The sequence below is a fragment of the Eubalaena glacialis genome, chromosome 6 (assembly GCF_028564815.1).
Source record: "Eubalaena glacialis isolate mEubGla1 chromosome 6, mEubGla1.1.hap2.+ XY, whole genome shotgun sequence".
Classification (NCBI taxonomy): domain Eukaryota; kingdom Metazoa; phylum Chordata; class Mammalia; order Artiodactyla; family Balaenidae; genus Eubalaena; species Eubalaena glacialis.
The window spans coordinates 19,544,858-19,572,169 of record NC_083721.1 but is presented as its reverse complement, the minus strand read 5'-3'; the positions used below and the strand labels follow the sequence as shown (position 1 = coordinate 19,572,169).

At 37.9% G+C, this 27,312-nt stretch overlaps 1 pseudogene; it reads right to left on the bottom strand.

Moving 5' to 3' along the window:
- Positions 1–659: 659 nt before the first annotated feature.
- LOC133092928 (protocadherin Fat 1-like) lies at positions 660–2,876 on the bottom strand (annotated as a pseudogene).
- Positions 2,877–27,312: the final 24,436 nt, after the last annotated feature.

Below are 27,312 nucleotides of genomic sequence, written 5' to 3'. Positions count from 1 at the left end.
AGAAGGTCTCCCTTACACTTTCCAATAATGAAAAATGCTTATAATTCTAAATTACAGCAACCCATTTAAGACATGTCCATGTATCAGATCTTTCTTCATCTTACATACCGCTAGAAATGAATGATTATATTGAAATGTATCAGTGAGATGCCATACTTCAGTGGAAAATGGCAAATAGTGAAACCCCAATTATATTAAAAAATCAGGGTGCTAGGCAATGACACTAACACCATCAAAATTTGGCCAAAGACAAATGCACAAAACATCTTGAAAATCTAGTTAATATGATAAAAAATCAAATCTGTATATAAAATTTATCTAAAAAAAACAGGAAAATTAAAATGATCGAATCTATATAAATACATGAATCATGTTAACAAGATGTCAAGACTGATTTTCATTTCATGATTTTAACACAAATGTAAATACAAAAAAGATGTTCATAAATGGCACCATCAATGTAAATCTCATCCAGTGACAGTAGGCTAGGACACTAGAAATGATTCACACATCAAGAACTGTGGAATTCAGTACAGCCATGCCCATTTTAGCTCACCAAGAAAAAGCACTTAAGCACAGCTGCAAACAACAATGCAGAAAATTACTTATATAATCTCTGGGTTCATTAAAATCCAGGCACTTTGGGGGGAGTTCGAGCATCAGACTTCCATATGTTGTTATGAATCTAGTGGAGGAACTGTCACCTCTTCAAAGTGGCCACCATTGCACTCTCATGGACACTCATCAAGACCTCAGACTCTGAACATGCTGACATATCTGGGGAGGAAGGTGTGGGCACGTACACAGACATAGGCATGTTTTCTACGGTGGAGGCTTCAAAGTTTCTTTGATACCCTGAAGAGTAAGAGGCATAGGGTTCTCTACCAGTACTGTTCTCACCAGTGCCTACTTTTTGTGGTTCAGACGTACTGACACGATAGAGACTGGCCAGATAAGTGATTCAAGTTGAACTTTGGCCGGTTTCTCAATGAAGAACCCAAACTACCTGCAGCAAGCATGTCTCTAGGAGGGTTTATGGATTCAAACTGATCACTGAATTCTGGAGGTCATGTTGATGGTTCATCAGGCACACGAAAGTCTTCTAGTGATGGCAGAAAAATCACTTTCAAAGTCATAACCTCCAGGGTAATAGTCTGTATCAACGGCATTTGGATATGCTGAGTACAGGAGTGTCTGCTCATCAATAATAGGGGAATTCTTATATATGTGGCATAGGAACACTTGGCATCCAATCCGATGTATCCCAGTGATACCCAGTGTCATCACATGATTCAGACGGAAAGGAGCTATGGGATTGCCCTTCAGACAGGCTTTCCCAGGCACTGTATGAGTGAGAAAGCCTTTCCTCTACAGGTTTCTTGGAGAGGCAAGGATCTAGATCCACTACTTTAGTACCATGGTGGATGTCTCTGTTAGGATTCTCTATTGAGTCACTGTCAGGAGGAGAGTTCAAAGGAGGAGAGGGAGGCAAGTTTGGGGCTATGTACAGACATCTACTGCTCTTCCATGTCTGTGCACAGACTCAGCGTTAAAGGTATTGAATTCAGGATGCTCTGGTACAACAGATCCTTCAAAGGAATTTCAGTAAAGATTGTTCCAAGCGCCACTTGGAATACTTGAAATGTAGGAAATAGGATGGATAGACACCTGGGGTGGTATGTCTGAGTAAATGTTCTTATTTAGCTTTGAATCAAACTATGGTCTTGGCAAGAAAGCTGTGGTTGGTCCCAAGTGTCTGTCTTCAGGTTCAGCCTGGTGTTTCTTCTTTCGGCTAAACATCTTACGGCAAAGGATGAACACCACCACCAGTAAAAATATCCTTGTTATAAAAAATATTCCTATTCTTTCAGCCAATTTAACATGCCATGGAGTCAACACATGTTGATAGGAGGTGGCATTCTCACAGTATTTTCCTCTGTACTCGTGGATGCAGTTACAGTGATAGGAGCCATGTGTATTCTCACAAAGGGCCCTGTTATGGCAGAAGTTTCTAGCACATTCATCGATGTCACTCTGACACATTTCTCCCCTAAAACCTGAATCACACTGACAAACAGTACCATCCAAACTGTCAAAACACGTTCCACCATTTTTACAGGGTTCATCTTTGCAGCATGGACTAAGCTGGCATCTCTGACCAGTACATAATTGTCTACATTGGCAAACAAAGTCCATTGTCCACAATGCATGTACCACCATATAGGCATGGATTGGAGGAACACAGATTGATGTTCACCTCACCTATGTTTAAGGCATTGCATTTGCAGTAATAACCTCCAGTAGGTGATGAATTGTAAATGCCTCCATCCTGGCAGGGGTTACTTGAGCAGTCCCCTATAGTTGTTCATAAGCACCCAAGAGATATATCCACTGATTATTCAATGTGCACATAGCCTCTTGGTTTGCTATTTAAAGGGATCTCCTACCCATTCAAATAAATGGAATCCACACAACCCCTGAAACCATTACTAACTTCTTCCACGCCCTGTGCCTTGCTGGTGGATATGACCCCCTAAAACACATGATTATCTAGGTTTTGATAATTATTTTATTATCCAGGTTTTCAGAGCCCCTGGGGCTGTGCCTGATGCAGTGTGGAGTTGGTCTAGAACCAATCTGGCATAGTTTCCATTCACTTCAAGTGACACTGCATGTCACAGCCCATCATTGACTTGAATGCTTCAAACAAACACAATTCCAGGGCCACTTCTACAGTTAAATTTGCATTGTAGTCTTTCATTATGAATCTCCACGATGCTATAGTCGGCTCCTTGTGTAAACATTACAACTGCATGAGTAGAATATGTTCTAAGCCTCAGGGTCAGTTTCATCTCTAATTTGTTTTTATTTTCAAGATTTCCATTTTAAGAGATAGACTGAGTAAAGCAGATTGTCCTCCCTAATATACACGGGGCTTGTCCAATTAATCAAAGGCCAGAATAGAACAAAAGACTGATCCTCCTGAATAGGAGGGAACTCCTTCTGCTTGACTGTCTTTCAGTAGGGACATTGGCTTTCTCTTGCCTTCAAGCTCAAACTGAAACACAGGCTCTTCCTGGGTCTCAAACCTGCCAGCTTTTGGAATGGGACTATGTCTTTGGCCCTCCTGGTTCTCAGGCCTTAGGACCCAGACTAGAGCTAAACCATCAGCTCTCCTGGGTCTCCAGCTTGCCAACTCACCCTGCAGATCTTGAGTCTTACCAACTTCCATAATCGCATCAGCCAATTTTTTATAATAAATCTCTTTATATGTATACCTTCTATTGGTTCTGTTTCTCTAGAGAGCCATAATACACATATCTTTTACCTATTTATCTTATTGGCTGTCTCCCACTGGAATGTAAAATCATGAGGTCAGGGATTTTTCTGGCTTGGTCACTGGTCACTTGGTCACTTTTAGAGCCTAAAATATGTCTGGCACATTGCATGCATTCAAAAAAATCTCTTATTGGATTAATTCACGGATATATACAAATCTGAGAGTACTCAGCAAAACACTATACTTTCCTTTCAGTTTAAATAACATAGTACACAGAATATTTCTTGTAATTTTCAGTGGATTCTGGTTCACCTAAAATATCAGTGGTCTTTGGCAGAAGAGGTATGTAAGAAAAGAATTTAACATACAGTAAAATAAAAAGAAAGACAGGAAGGCCTTGAATCATACAGTATGAAGGCGCTAAATACCAAACCAAAAGAGGAAGGGACAGATAAGAATATATATCTTGTGAGAAGAAAATAAGTCAAAAATAGAATGTAATTGATAAGAAGTTTTAGATTATGCCTTCAGGATCAAATATTTTTAAAGAGAAGTTAACTAGAAACTTCTCTAAATGTGTGTGCATGATTATATTTTTAGACTGCTTTTTCTGAAAGCTCTCTGGTTTATAGGCTATAAGGCTTTTATGAAAAGAGAAAAAGCCATTGAATTATGTCATTTAAAAATTTGAAAGTTCTACCTTCAAATAGAAGATGGTTGACTAAACGTACACATTTCCTTTTCTTCCCACCACAAATCCTTCTGAAGTAACACAATATAAAAATATGAATAAATATGGTAATGCAGGAAAGCCAGGAAGGCTTGGACAGAAACAATGAGGATTTCTTGAACATATAAAAGAGATACAATGGATGCTGAATGTCTTTCAAAACAAGATATAAACAAATTAGGTTTTAATTCAAAAAGTGAGTCTTTTTTCAGAAGAAATTCTGAAAAAAAATCCTAAAAGGAGAGAGGGCAGACAGCAGAAGCAAGAAGAACTACAATCCTGCAGCCTGTGGAAAAACAACCACATTCACAGAAAGATAGACAAGATGAAAAGGCAGAGGGCTATGTACCAGATGAAGGAACAAGATAAAACCCCAGAAAAACAACTAAATGAAGGGGAGATAGGAAAAGCTTCCAGAAAAAGAATTCAGAATAATGATAGTGAAGATGATCCAGGACCTCACAAAAAGACTGGAGGCAAAGATCGAGAAAATGCAAGAAATGTTTAACAAAGATCTAGAAGAATTAAAGAGCAAACAAACAGAGATGAACAACACAATAAATGAAATGAAAAATACACCAGAAGGAATGAATAGCAGAATAACTGAGGCAGAAGTACGGATAAGTGACCTGGAAGACAGAATGGTGGAATTCACTGTTGCGGAACAGAATAAAGAAAAAAGAATGAAAAGAAATGAAGACAGCCTAAGAGACCACTGGGACAACATTAAACGTAACAATATTCACATTATAAGGGTCCCAGAAGGAGAAGAGAGAGAGAAAGGACCTGAGAAAATATTTGAAGAGATTATAGTTGAAAACTTCCCTAACATGGGAAAGAAAATAGCCACCCAAGTCCAGGAAGCACAGAGAGTCCCATATAGGATAAACCCAAGGAGAAACATGCTGAGACACATAGTAATCAAATTGGCAAAAATTAAAACAAAGAAAAATTATTGAAAGCAGCAAGGGAAAAATGACAAATAATGTACAAGGGAACTCCCATAAGGTTAACAGCTGATTTCTCAGCAGAAAAACTACAAGCCAGAAGGGAGTGGCATGATATACTTAAAGTGATGAAAGGGAAGAACCTACAACCAAGACTACTCTACCCGGCAAGGATCTCATTCAGATTCGATGGAGAAATCAAAAGCTTTACAGACAAGCAAAAGCTAAGAAAATTCAGTACCAACAAACCAGCTCTACAACAAATGCTAAAGGAACTTCTCTAAGTGGGAACCACAGGAGAAGAAAAGCACCTACAAAAACAAACCCAAAACAATTATGAAAATGGTAATAGCAACATACATATCGGTAATTACCTTAAACGTGAATGGATTAAATGCTCCAACCAAAAGGCACAGGCTTGCTGAATGGATACAAAATCAAGATCCATCTATATGCTGTCTACAAGAGACCCACTTCAGACCTACGGACACATTCAGACTGAAAGTGAGGGGATGGAAAAAGATATTCCATGCAAATGGAAATCAAAAGAAAGCTGGAGTGGCGATACTCATATCAGATAAAATAGACTTTAAAATAAAGACTGTTACAAGAGACAAGGAAGGACACTACATAAAGAACAAGGGATCAATCCAAGAAGAAGATATAACAATTATAAATATATATGCACCCAACATAGGAGCACCTCAATACATAAGGCAACTGCTAACAGCTATAAAAGAGGAAATTGACAGTAACACAGTAATAGTGGGGGACTTTAACACCTCACTTACACCAATGGAAAGATCATCCAAACAGAAAATCAATAAGGAAACACAAGCTTTAAATGACACAATAGACCAGATAGATTTAATTGATATTTATAGGACATTCCATCCAAAAACAGCAGATTACACTTTCTTCTCAAGTGCGCACGGACATTCTCCAGGATAGATCACATCTTGGGTCACAAATCAAGCCTCAGTAAATTTAAGAAAATTGAAATCATATCAATCACCTTTTCTGACCACAACGCTATGAGATTAGAAATCAAAGGGGAAAAAAAACGTAAAAAACACAAACACATGGAGGCTAAACAATACGTTACTAAATAACCAAGAGATCACTGAAGAAATCAAAGACGAAATCAAAAAATACCTAGAGACAAATGGTAATGAAAACACGACGATCCAAAACCTATGGGATGCAGACCAGAACCAAGATGGCGGATTAGAAGGATGTGCTCTCACTCCCTCTTGTGAGAACATCAGAATCACAACTAGCTGCTCGACAATCATCAACAGGAAGACACTGGAACTCACCAAAACAGATACCCCACATCCAAAGACAAAGGAGAAGCCACAATGAGACGGTAGGAGGGGTGCAATCACAATAAAATCAAATCCCATAACTGCTGGGTGGGTGACTCACAGACTGGAGAACACTTATACCACAGAAGTCCACCCACTGGAGTGAAGGTTTTGAGCCCCACCTCAGGCTTCCCAACCTGGGGGTCCGGCAACAGGAGGAGGAATTCCTAGAGAATCAGACTTAGAAGCCTAGTGGGATTTGATTGCAGGACTTCGACAAGACTGGGGGAAACAGAGACTCCACTCTTGGAGGGCGCACACAAAGAGGTGTGCACATCGGGACCCAGGGGAAGGAGCAGTGACCCTAGGGGAGACTGAACAAGACCTACCTGCTAGTGTTGGAGGGTCTCCTGCAGAGGCGGGGGGTGGCTGTGGTTCACCGTGGGGACAAGGACACTGGCAGCAGAAGTTCTGGGAAGTACTCCTTGGCGTGAGCCCTCACAGAATCTGTCATTAGCCCCACCAAAGAGCCCAGGTAGGCTCCAGTGTTGGGTTGCCTCAGGCCAAACAACCAACAGGGAGGGAACCCAGCCCCACCCATCAAGAGTCAAGCGGATTAAAGTTTTACTGAGCTATGCCCACCAGAGCAACAGTCAGCTCTACCCACCACCAGTCCCTCCCATCAGGAAACCTACACAGGTCTCTTAGATAGCCTCAACCAGCAGAGGGCAGACAGCAGAAGCAAGAAGAACTACAATCCTGCAGCCTGTGGAACAAAAACCACACTCACAGAAAGACAGACAAGATGAAAAGGCAGAGGGCTATGTACCACACGAAGGCACAAGATAAAACCCCAGAAAAACAACTAAATGAAGTGGAGATAGGCAACCTTCCAGAAAAAGAATTTAGAATAATGATAGTGAAGATGATCCAGGACCTCACAAAAGAATGGAGGCAAAGATCGAGAAGATGCAAGAAATGTTTAACAAAGATCTAGAAGAATTAAAGAGCAAACAAACAGAGATGAACAACACAATAACTGAAATGAAAAATACACTAGAAGGAATGAATAGCAGAATAACTGAGGCAGAAGTACGGATAAGTGACCTGGAAGACAGAATGGTGGAATTTACTGTTGCGGAACAGAATAAAAAAAAAAGAATGAAAAGAAATGAAGACAGCCTAAGAGACAACTGGGACAACATTACATGTAACAATATTCGCATTATAGGGGTCCCAGAAGGAAAAAAGAGAGAGAAAGGACCTGAGAAAATATTTGAAGAGATTATAGTCGAAAACTTCCCTAACATGGGAAAGAAAATAGCCACCCAAGTCCAGGAAGCACAGAGAGTCCCATATAGGATAAACCCAAGGAGAAACACGCTGAGACACATAGTAATCAAATTGGCAAAAATTAAAGACAAAGAAAAATTATTGAAAGCAGCAAGGGAAAAATGACAAATAACATACAAGGGAACTCCCATAAGGTTAACAGCTGATTTCTCAGCAGAAAAACTACAAGCCAGAAGGGAGTGGAATGATATACTTAAAGTGATGAAAGGGAAGAACCTACAACCAAGACTACTCTACCCGGCAAGGATCTCATTCAGATTCAATGGAGAAATCAAAAGCTTTACAGACAAGCAAAAGCTAAGAGAAATCAGCACCACCAAACCAGCTCTACAACAAATGCTAAAGGAACTTCTCTAAGTGGGAAACAAGAGAACAAAAGGACCTACAAAAACAAACCCAAAACAATTAAGAAAATGGTCATAGGAACATACATATCAATAATTACCTTAAACATGAATGGATTAAATGCTCCAACCAAAAGAAACAGGCTTGCTGAATGGATACAAAAACAAGACCCATATATATGTTGTCTACAAAAGACCCACTTCAGACCTAAGGACACATACAGACTGAAAGTGAGGGGATGGAAAAAGATATTCCATGCAAATGGAAATCAAAAGAAAGCTGGAGTAACAATATTCAAATCTGATAAAATAGACTTTAAAATAAAGAATGTTACAAGAGACAAGGAGGGACAACACATAATGATCAAGGGATCAATCCAAGAAGAAGATATAACAATTATAAATATATATGCACCCAACATAGGAGCACCTCGACACATAAGGCAACTACTAACAGCTATAAAAGAGGAAATCGACAGTAACACAATAATAGTGGGGGACTTTAACACCTCACTTACACCAATGGACAGATCATCCAAACAGAAAATCAATAAGGAAACACAAGCTTTAAATGACACAATAGACCAGATAGAGTTAATTGATATTTATAGGACATTCCATCCCAAAACAGCAGATTACACTTTCTTCTCAAGTTCTCAAGCACACAGAACTTTCCCCAGGATAGATCACATCTTGGGTCACAAATCAAGCCTCAGTAAATTTAAGAAAATTGAAATCATATCAAGCATCTTTTCTGACCACAACACTATGAGATTAGAAATCAATTACAGGGAAAAGAAAGTAATAAACACAAACACACGGAAGCTAAACACTACGTTACTAAATAACCAAGAGATCACTGAAGAAATCAAAGAGGAAATCAAAAAATACCTGGAGACAAATGAAAATGAAAACACGACGATCCAATACCTATGGGATACAGCAAAAGCCGTTCTAAGAGAGAAGTTTATAGCTATACAAGCCTCCCTCAAGAAACAAGAAAAATCTCAAATATACAATATAACCTTACACCTAAAGGAACTAGAGAAAAAAGAACAAACAAAACCCAAAGGTAGTAGAAGGAAAGAAATCATAAAGATCAGAGCAGAAATAAATGAAATAGAAACAAAGAAGACAATACCAAGATCAATAAAACTAAAAGCTGCTTCTTTGAGAAGATAAACAAAATTGATAAACCATTAGCCAGACTCATCAAGAAAAAGAGGGAGAAGACTCAATTCAATAAAATTAGAAATGAAAAAGGAGAAGTTACAACAGACACCGCAGAAATACAAAGCATCCTAAGAGACTACTACAAGCATCTCTATGCCAATAAAATGGACAACCTGGAAGAAATGGACAAATTCTTAGAAAGGTATAACCTTCCAAGACTGAACCAGGAAGAAATAGAAAATATGAACAGACCAATCACAAGTAATGAAATTGAAACTGTGATTTAAAATCTTCCAACAAACAAAAGTCCAGGACCAGATGGCTTTACAGGTGAGTTCTATCAAACATTTAGAGAAGAGCTAACACCCATCCTTCTCAAACTCTTCCAAAATATAGCAGAGGAAGGAACACTCCCAAACTCGTTCTATGAGGCCACCATCACCCTGATACCAAAACCAGACAAAGATACTACAAAAAAAGAAAATTACAGACCAATATCACTGATGAATATAGATGTAATATCCTCAACAAAATACTAGCAAATAGAATCCAACAACACATTAAAAGGATCCTACACCATGATCAAGTGGGATTTATCCCAGGGATGCAGGATTCTTCAATATACGCAAATCAATCAATGTGATACACCATATTAACAAATTGAAGAATAAAAATCATATGATCATCTCAATAGATGCAGAAAAAGCTTTTGACAACATTCAACACCCATTTATGATAAAAACTCTCCAGAAAGTGGGCATAGAGGGAACTTATCTCAACATAATAAAGGCCATATATGACAAACCCACAGCAAACATCATTCTCAATGGTGAAAAACTGAGAGCATTTCCTCTAAGATCAGGAACAAGACAAGGATGTCCACTCTCGCCACTATTATTCAACATAGTTTTGGAAGTCCTAGCCACGGCAATCAGAGAAGAAAAAGAAATAAAAGGGATACAAATTGCAAAAGAAGTAAAACTGTCACTGTTTGCAGATGACATGATACTATACATAGAGAATCCTAAAGATGCCACCAGAAAACTACTAGAGTTAATCAATGAGTTTGGTAAACTTGCAGGATATAAAATTAATGCACAGAAATCTCTTACATTCCTATACACTAATGATGAAAAATATGAAACAGAAATTAAGGAAACACTCCCATTTACCATTGCAACAAAAAGAACAAAATACCTAGGAATAAACCTACCTAGGGAGACAAAAGACCTGTATGCAGAAAACTATAAGACACTGATGAATGAAATTAAAGATGATACAAACAGATGGAGAGAAATACCATATTCTTGGATTGGAAGAATCAATATTGTGAAAATGACTATACTACCCAAAGCAATCTACAGATTCAATGCAATCCCTATCAAGTTACCAATGGCAGTTTTTACAGAACTAGAACAAAAAATCTTAAAATTTGTATGGAGACACAAAAGACCCAGAATAGCCAAAGCAGTCTTGAGGGAAAAACATGGAGCTGGAGGAATCAGACTCCCTGACTTCAGACTATACTACAAAGCTACAGTAATCAAGACAATATGGTACTGGCACAAAAACAGAAATATAGATCAATGGAACAGGATAGAAAGCCCAGAGATAAACCCACTCACCTATGCTCAACTAATCTATGACATAGGAGGCAAGGATATACAATGGAGAAAAGACAGTCTCTTCAATAAGTGGTGCTGGGAAAACTGGACAGCTACATGTAAAAGAATGAATTTAGAACACTCCCTAACACCATACACAAAAATAAACTCAAAATGGGTTAGAGACCTAAATGTAAGACCGGACACTATAAAACTCTTAGAGGAAAACATAGGAAGAACACTCTTTGACATAAATCACAGCAAGATCTTCTTTGATCCACCTCCTAGAGTAATGGAAATAAAAACAAAAATAAACAAATGGGACCTAATGAAACTTAAAAGCTTTTGCAAAGCAAAGGAAACTACAAACAAGATGAAAAGACAACCCTCAGAATGGGAAAAAATATTTGCAAACGAATCATTGGACAAAGGATTAATCTCCAATATATATAAACAGCTCATGCAGCTCAATATTAAAAAACCAAACATCCCAACTAAAAAATGGGCAGAAGCCCTAAATAGACATTTCTCCAAAGAGGACATACAGATGGCCAAGAAGCACATGAAAAGCTTCTCAACATCACTAACTATTAGAGAAATGCAAATCAAAACTACAGTGAGGTATCACCTCACACCAGTTAGAATGGGCATCATCAGAAAATCTACAAACAACAAATGCTGGAGAGGGTGTGGAGAAAAGGGAACCCTCATGCACTGTTGGTGGGAATGTAAATTGATACAGCCACTATGGAGAACAGTATGGAGGTTCCTTAAAAAACTAAAAATAGAATTACCATATGACCCAGCAATCCCACTACTGGGCATATACCCAAAGAAAACCATAATTCAAAAAGACACTTGCACCCCAATGTTCATTGCAGCACTATTTACAATAGTCAGGTCATGGAAGCAACCTAAATGCCCATCGACAGACAAATGGATAAAGAAGAGGTGGTACATATATACAATGGAATATTACTCAGCCATAAAAAGGAATGAAATTGGGTCATTTGTAGAGACGTGGATGATTCTAGAGAATGTCATACAGAGTGAAATAAGTCAGAAAGAGAAAAACAAATATCGCATATTAACGTATAGATGTGGAACTTAGAAAAATGGTACAGATGAACCGGTTTGCAGGGCAGAAATAGAGACACAAATGTAGAGAACAAACGTATGGATACCAAGGGGAGAAAGCAGTGGCAGGTGGGGGGGGGGGATGGTGTGATGAATTGGGAGATTGGGATTGACATGTATACACTGATGTGTATAAAAGGGATGACTAATAAGAACCTGCTGTATAAAAAAATTTTTTTAATTAAAAATAATATAAAAATCCTAAAAGCATAGGCCGCTAAAGCTGACCCATCTATTAAGCTATGAGTTGGTTGGTAAGGAGATTAAAGCTCCATAGGGCTCCAAGTTCAAGTTGTAGTTGAGTACACCTTAATTTTCTCTATCTGCTAAGGTCCTCTTACAGCATAGTAAACCCACAGCTGAGGGAACAGGAGGACTACTATCAGTAAATAAGGGATTCAATAAATTTCTGGAACACAAAAAGCATAAGAAGGAATAGCTATTGATGATGCAGAACAGAGGAAGGTATAGCCTAAAACACACACACACACACACACACACACACACAGAGGCTGTACCACTGGGAGGTGTCTACCTGGTCTGTTGGTAAGACTCAGAAATACTATACTTGGTACATCAGATGGTTGAAGGGAGGTGCAGGCCCTAAAAACAAGAGGCTGCAGAGAAACAGTCAATCCTCTCCTAACAGCAAGGTGTTTCTCCTTAAGGAAGAAAAAAAAAGTGGGGAATTCTCTTTAAAAATGGAGTAAACTCTCTGGGAAAAACTGAAGTAGCTGGGAGTCAGCACCCCAGAGACCCCACCACCACCTCCAGGTTCCCTAAAAGAAAACTTGCCAGCTGACAGGTCCCACCCCTGTTCACAGACCTCATGGTCAGCTTTTCTATTTTCTCATTTTGAAATACGAATGGAAAACCAAGGATCACCAGACATTTGTGGAAAAAAACATAGTACACTAACTACAAATAACCTCAAGGAAACAGATAAAACCACAAAAAAAAAAAAAGGCAGAAAATAACTTAGAAAATGCTAATTCGTACCCTAGGAGAAATTAAACTAAGATAAAAATCTTGGTTTTGTGTAACCTAAAGCTTAATCAATACTGGGGGTCCTTTTTAAAATATAAAATTAGAAATATAAAACTTGCTGCAAAAATGAATATTTATATATGAAAAATATGTCACAATTTAAATTACATGATCTTAGAGATTCCAATCCCTCTTTTTTGAGATCTATTCAGCCAGAAGAGCTTTCATAAAACTGTTTCCTGATTGTAACATAGCTTTACCTGCCCACTTAGAATACTCTACAACTCCCAGCAACTTTCTGAACTCAAGTGTGGGGTCATTAGTTTTGTGGTAAATTTATTCTGGCAAAGAAAAAAAAGGAGGTGGAGGAGAATGAAGACTAGAGAGCAAGAAAGAGGTATTTTTAATGTTACTGCCAAAAAACAAAAATCAATAAAAAGTTTTGAAAGACATAGTTGAGGAAACCTCTCAAAAAATAAGTCAAAGAACTCCTCAAAAAAGAGAGGAAAGGGGTTTCCCTGGTGGTCCAGCGGGTAAGACTCTACACTCCCAATGCAGGGGGCCTGGGTTCAGTCCCTGGTCAGGGAACTAGATCCTGCACGCCGCAACTAAAAGTTCACATGCCACAACTGAGGGGTCCGCATGCCACAACTAAGACCTGGTACAGCAAAAATAAATAAATAAATATTTTTTAAAAAGAGAGAGAGAAAAGATTAGACACAAAAAGGATTAATCCAAGTGGCCCATCATCAGACCAATAAAGAAAGGTTCCAGAAAAACGATTAGAGACAGCAGAACAGAGATAAGTATAAAATGAAAGAGGAGAATTCCCCTGGGTTAAAGACACACTCAGATTTTCAGACTAAAATATCCCCCCACATGTCCAAAAGTTGATGAGTAAAGACCCACACCTGTACATACTATTGTGAAATTTTAGAATGCAAGAATTAAAGACAATATTCTAAATATTCCCAGTTAGAGAAAAATCAAAACGTAAAAGGAAGCCACATACAAAGAAACAAGAATTAATCCAGCATCAGACTTCTCATTTGCAACACTAGATGCAAGAATACAACAAAACGTGGCTTCAAAGCTCTAAAGAAGGGATTGGCAAAGTACATCCCGTGGGCCAGACGCAGCCTGCTGCCTCTTTTGAAAATGAAGTTTTACTGGAACACAACCAGGCTCATTCATTTACCTCTTGTCTATAACTTCTTTTATGCTACAAAGGCAGAGTTGAGTAGTTGCAACAGAAACCATATGGCTCACAAAGCCTAAAATATTTACTATCTGGCCCTTTACAGAAGTTTGCTGACCACTGCTCTTCAGGAAAATGATTATCAACCTAGATTTCTACAACCTTCCAAACCATAATGCAAGCTGGAGGGTAAGATATATTTACAAACATGAAAGAACTAATAGCTTAATCTATCATTCCCTCTTGGAGAATGGAATACACAAGTGGAGTCATAACACAGAAAAGAAAAGGACGTGTGATCCAGGAAACAATGGCTCTTACATCAGAGAATAGTAAGAAAAGTGTAAGGATGACAACTGCGTAGCAAGTCAGGGCACCCAATCCATACTGTGCTGGGAAGACAGAGGAGAGGTCTCTAGGAAACAGAACTTGACAGGATTGACATAATGAAGAGACTGAGGTAGAGGGGAAATGAAGCTATGGTGAAGGCAATACTCTTCAAGGAGAGAACTCTATTTTCTCTAATAATGTAAATACTGACTATTGAGTTTCAATGTGTACCATGAGCCTGTAAGCAAACATGGAAGATTCTATCATGACTGCAAAAAAGAAAGTACATGTCATCAATCATTACAGTGTAAAAGGAAAAATACAGATCAAAAAGGCTGAAAGATTAAGGGGAGAGGAGACTTAAAGGAAAGCTCTCTTCTCTTTGTAATATAATCATCTTACAAAGTGAGGCAGGACTCTGATGTATCAAGTAATAAAGGTACAATGCTGACCAATACAGAAATCAAAAGTGATAATGGAACTATATTGTAAAGAGAGAAAAGAGGGAGTATGTGGTATAAGTGAATTAAAATGTCTAAATCTGATCAAGTAAGTAACAGTGATATAAATGTGTCTTTTAGAAATGGGTTGTATAGAATTTTTTTTTCATTGTTAAAATGTTTTAATATCAATGTAAAATGAGATCAGGGTTTTACAAGCAAGTTTCAGAACACGAACATCCTTTCCTAAAATGATTTATCTTCCTTTCAGAAGCCTAAATATGAACTCATATAAATCTTAGGGATTTTTTTAATATCATGGTATTTTTTTCCATTTTAATACATCTACAATTGACAAACATGCAAAAGAACTAAGTTCCAAATCAAAGGCCTCTAGTAGAAACATCCAAATTAAAAATGAAGCATTTTAATTTACTTATTGGCCATACGCCCAGCAAGAAACCATCCTTTCCCCCACACCTCAGAAAAATCACCACCAATTTATTTCTAGGGCATTGATGGCATTAACAGTATTTAGCTCTCCCTTGTATTTAGCATCCAGACAGAGGACTTGAATAGACATATTTCCAAAGAAGACATACAAATGGCCAACAGGCACATGGAAAGATGCTCAACATCACTAATCATCAGGGAAATGCAAATCAAAACCACAATGAGATATCACCTCACACCTGCTAGAAGGGATATCATCAAAAAGACAAGAAATAAATGTTGGCAAGGATGTGGATTAAAAGGAATTTTCATGCACTGTAGGTGGGAATGTAAATTGGTATAGCCACTATGGAAACAGTATGGAGGTTCCTCAAAAAAATTTTAAATATAACTACTATACAATCCAGCAACTCTACTCCTGGGTATTTATCCAAAGAAAACAAAAACACTAATCTGAAAGACATATGCACCCCAATGTTCATAGCAGCATTATTTACAATAGCCAAGACATGGAAGCAATATAGTTTGCTTCCAAAAGATGAATGGGTAAAGAAAATGTGCTGTATATATACAACAGAATATTACTCAGCCATAAAAGAGAATGAAATTTTGCCATTTGCAACAACATGGATGGAGCTGGAGGGTAGTACACTTAGTGGAATAACTCAGAGAAAGACAAATACTGTATGTTTCACTTACATATGGAATCTAAAAAATAAAACAAATGAACAAATATAACAAAACAGAAATAGACTCACAGATACAGAGAACAACTTAGGGGTTACCAGAGAGGAGTGGGGTGGGGGCGGGCAAAAGAGGTGAAGGGGATTAAGAGGTACAACCTACTAGGTATAAAATAAATAAGTTACATGGATGTAATTGTACAGCAAAGGGAACTTAGTCATTATTTTATAATAACTTTCTATGGAGTGTAATCTATAAAAATATTGAATTACTATGTTGTACACCTGAAACTAATATAATATTGTAAGTCAACTATACTTCAATAAAAAATTAAGGAAGTTTTTGGCCCTTATTTCTTCAAATTTTTTTTTTTTCTACTCCTTTCTCTCTCCTCTCTTTCTGGAACTCCCATTACATGTATGCCGTACACTTTATGTTGTCCTAAGGTTTCTTTTTTCTTCAATTTTCTTCTTTCCATTTTTCAGATTGAATTATTTCTATTGATCTTTTTCTTCCTTCAAGTCTCTTATTTTTTTCCTCTGCCATTTCAAATCTGCTGTTAAGCCTGTCTGATAAAATTTTTTATTTCAGTAATTGTATTTTCCAACTCTAGAATTTACATTTTGGTTTTTTTTATACTTTATACTTCTCTATTTATGTTTTCTGTGTATTAAGTCATCATCATCACATTTTCCTTTCATTATTTGAACATAATTTCCTTTAATTCTTTGAAAATATTTATAATAGCTGCCTTGAAGTTTTTGTCTATAACCCTAAACTTGGGCTCACTCTGAGCAGTTTCTGTGGACTTTCTTTCTTTTTTACTTTTTTTTTTTAACTGAGTATGGGTTATATTTTCCTGTTTCTTGCATATCAAGTAAATTTTGTTTCATAAAAATAAACATTTTTAGGTAAATATTGTAGGAATCCTTCATTCTGTTTTATCTTTCTTAGGGTTGTGGAGTTTTTTTAACTTTTTTTTAGTAATTTATCCGGACTTAAGCTGTGGAATCACTGATGTCTAGTCTCAGTTTTTTAATTATTTTTTTAGACTATTTATCTAAAGGTCTCCCTTTTATACACGTAGCTTATTGGTAAGCCAATGATGTGGGCAGAGGTTGAGCTCAAATTCCTCATTCCCATAGGACTTCCACCTCTGTCAACTGTTTGTTGTGTTGCTTGCAAAATGCAAAGTTACAACCAGTTCTCAAGTTTTCCTTGACTTTCACTTTTCACCAGGCTCTCTCAGGTCTCCCCCATGCATGTATAGTTTTATAGTCAGCCAAGAATGTATAGAGAGTTTATATCAGGCTTTCTATGGATAACTCATTTCCAGGGTCTCCTCATTAAATTCTGGCTAGTCTACCATTCACCCCAACCAGAACCACAAAGTCAGGCTTGCAAAGCTATAGCTATTCCCCATTTATTCCCAACCATGTCCACCCCCTTTTAAACAACAAAGCCAAGTATTTTCACCCCCCACCCAAATTTAGTTCACTTCCCTTGCAGCAAAGCTGTTTGTTTCAAGATCATCCCCATGCGGATAAAACTATCATTCTTGCCAGCCAAGTTCGGGTGGGGCAAGTGCAGGAAGGATGAATACAGTCCCAGTCAAAAGGCCACACTCTACTGTCCTTACCTGAAGTTCTAGCATTTTTTCAAGAATAAATGCTTCTCAATTTGTTATCTGACTTTGGATGATTTCCAGTGCCCAACCTCTTCACAGCTTCATAACTGGATTTGCCTTCCTTCAAAGAGATTTGAGAAAAAATACCACCTAAAAACACAAGAACAGACTGTTATAAAACAAATCACACCAAAAATCTAGCCACTTAGAAATGTTTGAGTCTTATGAAAAGTGCTTGAATACTAAGAAATTTAAACTCTGATTATGGACTAATTAGAAATTAATAAAATTAGGACAACACATATAAAAACTAATGAAATTGTGCCAGAGTGGTACACAAAGAAGTATTTTTAGCTTTACAATTATTTATAAGAAAGAAAGAAAGAGAGAGAGAAGGAAAGAAAGAGAGAAAGAAAAGGAAGGAAGGAAGGAAGGGAGGAAGGGAGGGAGGGAGAAAGGTCTTAAGGAATTAGAAAAAGAACAATAAAATAAACCAAAATAAAATAGAAGAAAGAAAAGCATACAGTTAAAAGAAGAAAGTAATGAAATAAGAAAGAGAAAATGAATATTGGAAAATAAATATGGGAACTGGTTCTTTGGAAAAGAGCAATGAAATACACAAACTCCAAGCAAGTCTAATGAAGGAAAACATCACTAGAATTAAGCTCCATGAGCGCCTTATTTGCCACTGCATTCTCAGCACAAAGAAAATTGCCTGGTACATATAGGTACTCTGTAGATATTTGTTAAATCAAAAAAAATGAATGAACAAACATTAAATTTCTTAAAGAATATAGAAACAAATACAGAATAGAACTTTTAAAGCACATGCTTCTCACTTGTAGGTCTGCAAGTTGGCTACGTATCTGCTGGACTATGTTGAGTTCCAGATTCTGGGGTTCAAGCTCTAAGCCCCAAGGCTCCAGGCTAAATGCTATGTTCAGTTCTATTCCATATATCTTCATCTTCATCTTAGACCAGAGACTGCTCATTGAATTCTCTTCTCGTGACAGATCATAGACATACAAGAGGGCAAGCAAAATTATGCAAGCACACTTAATGCCTTTACAAGCGTCCATCCACTAACATTCTATTGTCCAAAGGTAGACAATGGGGCAATGTCTTAACCAGTTCAGGCTATAACAGAGTACCATAGATTGGGTAGCTTAAACAACATATATTTCTCACAGTTTTGGAGGCAAGATCAAGGTGCCAGCATGGTCAGATTATCTTCCAGTTTGTAGATGACTGCCTTCTTACTGTATCCTCACATGGTGAAGAGATCATGTCTCATGTGTCTCTTTTTATCACGGCACTATTCCCATTCATGAGGGCTCCACCTTCATGTCCTAATTACCTCCCAAAAGTCCCACCTCCAAATATTATCACACTGGGGATTATAACTTTCACATATGAATTTTAGGGGGCAAAAGCATTCAGTCTATAGCAGGCATGAAAATATACCACACCCACTCCAGTGTACTGTATGGTTATATGCCAGAAGGAAGTAGTAATGGATTAAGAACAGTAATCCAATATACCACAAAGCTCAACTTACCACAATAACTGATATGAAAAATAAGACTACAGTGAGGTAACATTTCTCACCTATGCAATTGAGAAAAATCCTAAATATATTTTCTCGGTGAGGCTATGGGGAAACAAGCATTCTCATACGTTAATAGTTATAATACAAAACAGTCCCTCTGAAAGGGAATTTGGCAACCTCTAGAAAAATTATATATGCATTTATACTTTGACCCAGCAATTCCACATCTAGCAATCTATGTAAAAGACGCATTGATGTGACTATCAGTTTTTATGTGTCAGCTTGGCTAGATTATAGTCCTCAGTTATTCATTCAAACACTAATCTAGGTGTTGCTGTGAAGGTATTTTGTAGATGTGATTGATGGCCATAATCAGTTTACTTTAAGTAAGAAGGATTATACTAAGTAGTTTGAATGGGCCTGATTATTTCAGTTTGAAAGTTTTAAGAGCAGAAGTTTCCCTGAAGAAGAAGAAATTCCCACCTGTGAACTAGAACTTCACTTTACGAGCAAGATTTCTAGCCTTCTTAACACCCTGCCCTGCCGATTTCAACTGACCTAGTCAGTCTCAACAATCACTCAAGCCAATTCCTTGCAATAAATATCCTACTAGTTCTGTTTCTCTGGTGGAACCCTGACTAATAAAATTGGTAAAAATACCAAAAGGCATAACACAAGAGTATTCATTATAGCACTATTTATAATTGCAAAAAATTGAAAATGTCCATCAATGTGGGGACTGCAATGGAGGACTATAGCTATGGACTGTATACTAGTGTTCCCCCAAAGTTCATATGTTGAAACCTTCATCCCCAATGCGATGGTGTTTGGAGATGGGACCTTTAGGAGGTAATTAGGTCATGAGAATAGAACCCTCCTCATGAGATTAGTGCCTTTATAAGAAGAATCAGGAGACAGTTTGCTTCCTCTCTCCATCATGTGAGGACATGAGAAGGCAATATCTACAAACCTGGAAGAAGAGTCTTATTACACCCCAGATCTGCTAGCACCTTGATCTTGGACTTCCATCCTACAGAACAGTAAGAAATAAATTTCTGTTGACCAAGTCTATGATACTTCTTATAGCAGCCCAAACTGTATAAGACAATTATGCATCTAAAATAAGGAATAAAGACTAACTCTATCTTCTGCTATGGTGTGATATCCAAAATGTATTGCAAATCAAGAAACACAAGATAAAGAAAAGTGTGGACAGTGCACTGACATTTATGTAAGAAAGGAAGATATATGTTCAAAAATTGAAGGATAAATTATAAAAATATATTTTAAGGAAAGTAAAAGATGAAACAGAGAGAAGACAGGGAGAAAAGATAAACTTCTCTAAATATACTTGTTTTCTAAATTTGAGTTTGAAACCATGCAAATGACTTATGAAAATACATAAAACAAAAATAACTCAAAATAAAAAAGCAATACATAAAAATTGAAAGTAAATTAAAGAAGTGAACTTAATTGTGAATCACGTTATTAGCCAACAGGGAGAAATTACTTCAAGTGACTTTAAAACGAAGTATTTGGACTATACATCCCCTGTGGGCTATCCTCTGAGGACAAAGAGAAGTGAAAAAAAATTATAAAGTATTAAGCTGTTTTCAGTAGTAATATTACCAGCAACAGTGTTGGTGTTATACACTCTGGTGTGTGTGTAGTAGGATAAAGTAAACAAGTAGTAATGTAAAGATACCTGGCATGGGAGAGAAGAGACACAGATGTGACACCAAAGTAAAGTAATACCATGTAGTTTTAAATATGAATTAGAAATATTAGTGAGAGGTAGTAGTTAATGATAAGGGTTAACTTGTCCAAGAATGGTCACCTGCAAGGAGAAGGAGCTGGCCTCTGCGAAGCTATGTGACAACTGGCTACAACCCAGCCACCCAAGGCAATCAGTCCTGGCCAAGCATGATGTCTAGACCTAGCAACTCCCTCTGTATTAGTTTCCTACGCTGCTGTAACAAACCTCCACAAACTTAATACTTTAAAACAACATAGATTTATTATTCTACGGTTCTGGAAAGCAGAATTGTAAAATGGATCAGCAGAGATCTGTTCCTTTAGAAGGCTCTAGGGGAGAATCTGTTTTCCTGCCTGTTCCAGCTTCTAGAAGCTGCCCACATTCCTTGGCTCATGGCCTTCTTCCATATTCAAAGCCAGTGATGGCTGGGCCAGTCTTTCTCACATCAAGTTATACTCTGATACCAACTTTTTTGCTCCCCTCTGTTACATTTAAATGACCCTTGTGATCAAACTGGGTCCACCTGAAGAATTTAGTATAATCTAATTTTAAGGTCGGCTGATTGGCAAATGTAATTCTAACTAAAACCTTAATTCTCACTTTCCATGTAACATAACATATTCACAGGATCCAGGGATTAGGACAAGGACATCTCTGAGAAGACCATTATTCTGCTTACTAAACACCTCACCCAGGACATGCCAGGAAAGAGGTTTATGTTTCCCCATCTATGAATGCTAATGTGGTGAATTCTGTCGCTAACTTGTTATATCGTACAGCTACAACCAGAAGGCTGGGACCCTCCCCCCACTCACATCAGGAGAAAGGCAAGTGCCTCCCTAATCATGATGCTTAAAGCCACACAGCTCAGGAGTCAATATCACTCTCCCAAAATCTAAGTCTTTTCCTATCAGGTTGCTGTGACCCACCTTAGAATGTGAATGGTAACAAGGAACCTTCACATCTGCTGCTGCCAACGTACTCATGAATTTTCCCCAATGAACACCAACCCAGCAGCTTTGGTGCTATTAAATTATTTTCTCCATGGAAATTGAATACAGCCTAGTGCTTAAAGCATTCAATCGTGGTCAATCAAAATGCTTGGATCCTGCCCCATCAGATAATTTTGATAAGAGCAAACGAAAGTACTTAACACTCTAGCGAATTAAAGCGAACATTTTGTTACAGAAGGTAGTAATGTAGTAATGAGAAGAGAAAAGGACAATGACAGAAAACCTACACTATCCAGAACCCATATTCACACAACTCAGAGAGACAAGAACAGTAAAACCGAATGGGTGGTCAGCTACAGCAAGAACAGGGCGCTTGTAGTTTCCCTCATTGGGATGAGACAAAAATGATCTACTATCTTCATGGTACCAGGCTTCTTAAATCCCTAGAAGTCTCATAATTAGTTACACTGGTAGCTATTTCTAGAGCTAAGTTTGCCTGTTGCATAACATATTTTTTTTAATTTAAGAATATGCAGCATGAACAAAAATTAATTCAAAATGGATCATAGACCTAAACGTAAAATGTAAAACTCTAAAACTCCTAGAAGAAAACATAGAAGACCAACAAGATCTTGGGTGTTTTGATGACGTTTTAGATACAACCCTGAAGGCTACATGATACATGAATGAAATAATTGATAAGCTCAACTTTTTTAAATTTAAAAACTTCTCTGTGAAAGACAATGTCAAGAAAATGAGAAGACAAATGACAGGCTGGGAGAAAATATTTGCAAAAGACCTAACGGTTGAAATACTGTTATCCAAAGTATACAAAGAACAACTAAAACTCAACAATAAGAAAATAAACAACCTGATTAAAAAATGGGTCAAACATCTTAACAGATACCTCACCAAAGAAGATATACAGATGGCAAGTAAGCATATCAAAAATGCTCTACCTCATATGTCATCAGGAAAATACAAACTAAAACAGCTAGATACCATTACACACATTAAAATGTCCAAAATCCAGGACATTAACAGCAAACGCTGGAGAGGATGTGGAGCAACAGGAATTCTCATTCATTGCTGGAAAGAATGCAAAATGACACAGCCACTTTGGAAGACAGTTTGGCAGTTTCTTACAAAACTAAACATAATTTTGCCATACAACCCAGCAATCATGCATCTTGGTATTTACCTAAATATCTAAAACCTAATTACCTAAATTCCTAAAATGACCCTAAAACTGAAGATTTATGGCCACACAAAACCCTGCACACAGATGTTTACAGCAGCTTTATTCATAATTGCCAAAACTTGGAAGCAACCAAGATGTTCTTCAGTAGGTGAACGAATAAACTGTAGTACATCCAAACAATGGGATATTATCAGCACTTAAATGAGCTATCCAGCCATGAAAAGACATAGAGCCATCTTAAATGCATATTACTAAGTGAAAATAGCCAATCTTAAAGGCTATTTACTATATGACATTCTGGGAACTCTATTACTATGGGGACAGTAAAAAGGTCAGTGGTTGCCAGGGGTTGGAGTATGAGGCAGGAATGAGTAGGCAGAACACAGGATTTTTAGGGCAATGAAAAACTCTGAATGATACCATAATGGCAGATATATGTCTTTATACTTTTGTCCAAACCCATAGAATGTACAACACCAATAGTGATCTCTAAGATAAACTATAGATTCGGGGTGACTATGACGTGTCAATGCAGGTTCATTGGTTTTAACAAACATACCAATCTGGTGGGAATGTTAATAATGGGGCAGTCTCTGCATGTGTGAGGGCAAGGGGTATATGTGAAATCTCTGTACCTTCTCAATTTTGCTGTGTCTCTGAAACTATTCTTTAAAAAGTAGAGTCTTTAAAGAAAAAAAAAAAGAATACACAACTTGTCCTGGATTCTCTTGTACATCCTTGGACACTTGCCCAGTAGATTCATGATCCCAGCATATCTAATGCCCTAAAAGATTATATTAGTGTTTGCACACAATTTATTACTTCAAGGAAGCCAAAGTTATTAATAAACTAATCTATACAAACTTTTTCTCCATATGAGGTGGGAATCTCCTGTTTTCTACAAATCGACCCAATGCAGGTAGAACTTCTTGAATTATTTTACATTGTTTCTCAGTATAATTTGTGAATATGATTTCCAAGTATAGTGGTAAAGACAGTATGTAAATGCAAAAGTGATCATTTAATGGTTAGAGGAACAACAAGAATAGAACAAAGAACTTTAAGATTTAAGGCTGTCAGTCTCTTCAGCAAATGGTGTTGGGAAAGTAGGACAGCCACATGTAAATTAATAAAGTTAAAACACTCCCTCACACCATACACAAAAATAAACTCAAAATGGCTTAAAGACTTAAATATAAGACATAACACCATAAAACTCCTAGAAGAGAACATAGGCAAAACATTCTCTGACATAAATCATAGCAGTGTTTTCTTAGGTCAGTCTCCCAAGGCAATAGAAATAAAAGTAAAAATAAACAAATGGGACCTAATCAAACTTATGAGCTTTTGCACAGCAAAGGAAACCATAAACAAAACAAAAAGACAACCTATGGACTGGGAGAAAATACTTGCAAACAATGTGACCAACAAAGGCATAATTTCCAAAATATACAAACAGCTCATACAACTCAATAACAAAAAAACAAACAACCCAATCAAAAAATGGGCAGAACAACTAAATAGAACATTTCTCCAAAGATGACATACAGGCACATGAAAAGATGCTCAACATCACTAATCATTAGAGAAATGCAAATCAAAACTACAATGAGGTATCACCTCACACCAGTCAGAATGGCCATCATCAAAAAGTCTACAAATAATAAATGCTGGAGAGGGTGTGGAGAAAAGGGAGCCCTCCTACACTGCTGGTGGGAATGTAAACTGGTACAGACACTATGGAGAGCAGTATGGAGGTTCTTTAAAAAGCTAAAATTAGAGCTACCATATGATCCAGCAATCCCACTCCTGGACATATATCTGGAGAAAACTTTAATTCGAAAAGATACACATGCCCCAATGTTCACAGCTGCACTATTTACAATAGCCAAGACTTGTAAGCAACCTAAATGTCCATTGACAGATGAATGGATAAAGAAGATGTTATATATATATATATATATATATATATATATATATATATATATATATGGAATACTACTCAGCCATAAAAAAGAATTAAATAATGCCATTTGCAGCAACATGGATGGACCTAGAGATTATCATACTAAGTGAAGTAAGTCAGACAGAGTAATACAAATATCATATGATATCACTTATATGTGGAATCTAAAAAATGATACAAATGAACTTATTTACAAAACAGAAACAGACTTACAGACATAGAAAACAAACTTATGGTTACCAAAGAAGAAAGAGCAGGGGAAGGATATATTAGGAGTTTGGGATTAGCAGATATATATATATATATATTATATATTATATATATATATATATATATAATATATATAAAATAGATAAACAACAAGGTCCAACTGAATAGCACAGGGAACTATATTCAATATCTTGTAATAACCTATAATGGAAAAGAATCTGAAAAAGTGTATATATATATCCAAATCACTTTGCTGTACACCTGAAACTAACACAATATTGTAAATCAGCTATACTTCTATTTTAAAAACTTTTTTTAAAAACAGGCCTGGAGGAAAAAAATGGCCATTGGATGGGGGGCAAGATGGCGGAAGAGTAAGACGCGGAGATCACCTTCCTTCCCACAGATACATTAGAAATACATCTACACGTGGAACTGCTCCTACAGAACACCCACTCAACGCTGGCAGAAGACGTCAGACCTCCCAAAAGGCAACAAACTCCCCACGTACCTGGGTAGGGCAAAAGAAAAAAGAAATAACAGAGACAAAAGAATAGGGACAGGACCTGCACCAGTGGGAGGGAGCCGTGAAGGAGGAAAGGTTTCCACACACTAGGAAGGCCCTTCGCGGGCAGAGACTGCGGGTGGCGGAGGGGGGAAGCTTCGGAGCCGCGGAGGGGAGCGCAGCCACAGGGGTGCGGAGGGCAAAGCGGAGAGATTCCCGCACAGAGGGTCGGCGCCGAGCAGCACTCACCAGCCCGAGAGGCTTGTCTGCTCAGCCGCCGGGGCGGGCGGGGGCTGGGAGCTGAGGCTCGGGCTTCGGTCCGATTGCAGGGAGAGGACTGGGGTTGGCAGCGTGAACACAGCCTGAAGGGGTTAGCGCACCACAGCTAGCCGGGAGGGAGTCCGGGAAAAAGTCTGCAGCTGCCGAAGAGGCAAGAGACTTTTTCTTGCCTCTTTGTTTCGCGGTGCACAAGGAGAGGGGATTCAGAGCGCCGCCTAAACGAACTCCAGAGACGGGCGCGAGCCGCGGTTATCAGCGTGGACCCCAGAGACGGGATTGAGACGCTAAGGCTGCTGCTGCCGCCACCAACAAGCCTGTGTGCAAGCACAGGTCACTCTCCACACCTCCCCTCCCGGGAGCCTGTGCAGCCCGCCACTGCCAGCGTCCCGTGAGCCACGGACAACTTCCCCGGGAGAACGCGCGGCGTGCCTCAGGCTGCTGCAACGTCACGCCAGCCTCTGTCGCCGCAGGCTCGCCCCGCCTCCTCCATACTGCTCCCTCACCCCGGCCTGAGTGAGCCAGAGCCCCCGAAGCAGCTGCTCCTTTAACCCCGTCCTGTGTGAGCGAAGAACAGACGCCCTCAGGCGACCTACATGCAGAGGCGGGTCCAAATCCAAAGCTGAACCCCGGGAGCTGTACGAACAAAGAAGAGAAAGGGAAATTTCTCCCAGCAGCCTCAGAAGCAGCGGATTAAAGCTCCACAAACAACTTGATGTACCTGTATCAGTTGAATACCTGAATAGACAATGAATCATCCAAAATTCAGGAGGTGGACTTTGGGAGCAGGATATATTAATTTTTCCCCTTTTCCTTTTTTTGTGAGTGTATATGTGTATGCTTCCGGGTGAGATTTTGTCTGTATAGCTTTGCTTTCACCATTTGTCCTAGGGTTCAGTCCATCCGTTTTTTGTTTTTTTTTTACTTAAAAATTTTTTTTCTTAATAATTTTTTTCTTAATTTTTATTTTAAAAAATTAAAATTTTTTTTCTTAATACTTTTTTCTTAATACTTTTTTCCTATTTTTTATTATAAAAAATTAATAAATTTATCTTTTTAAATTAAAAAAATTTTTTTCTTAATAAATTTTTTCTTAATAATTTTTTTTCTTATTTTTTATGATAATAGCTTTATTTTATTTTATTTTATTTTATTTTATCCTCTTTCTTTCTCTCTGTCTATTTTTTCTCCCTTTTATTCTGAGCCGTGTGGATGAAAGGCTCTTGGTGCTCCAGCCAGGCATCAGGGCTGTGCCTCTGAGGTGGGAGAGCCAACTTCAGGACACTGGTCCACAAGAGACCT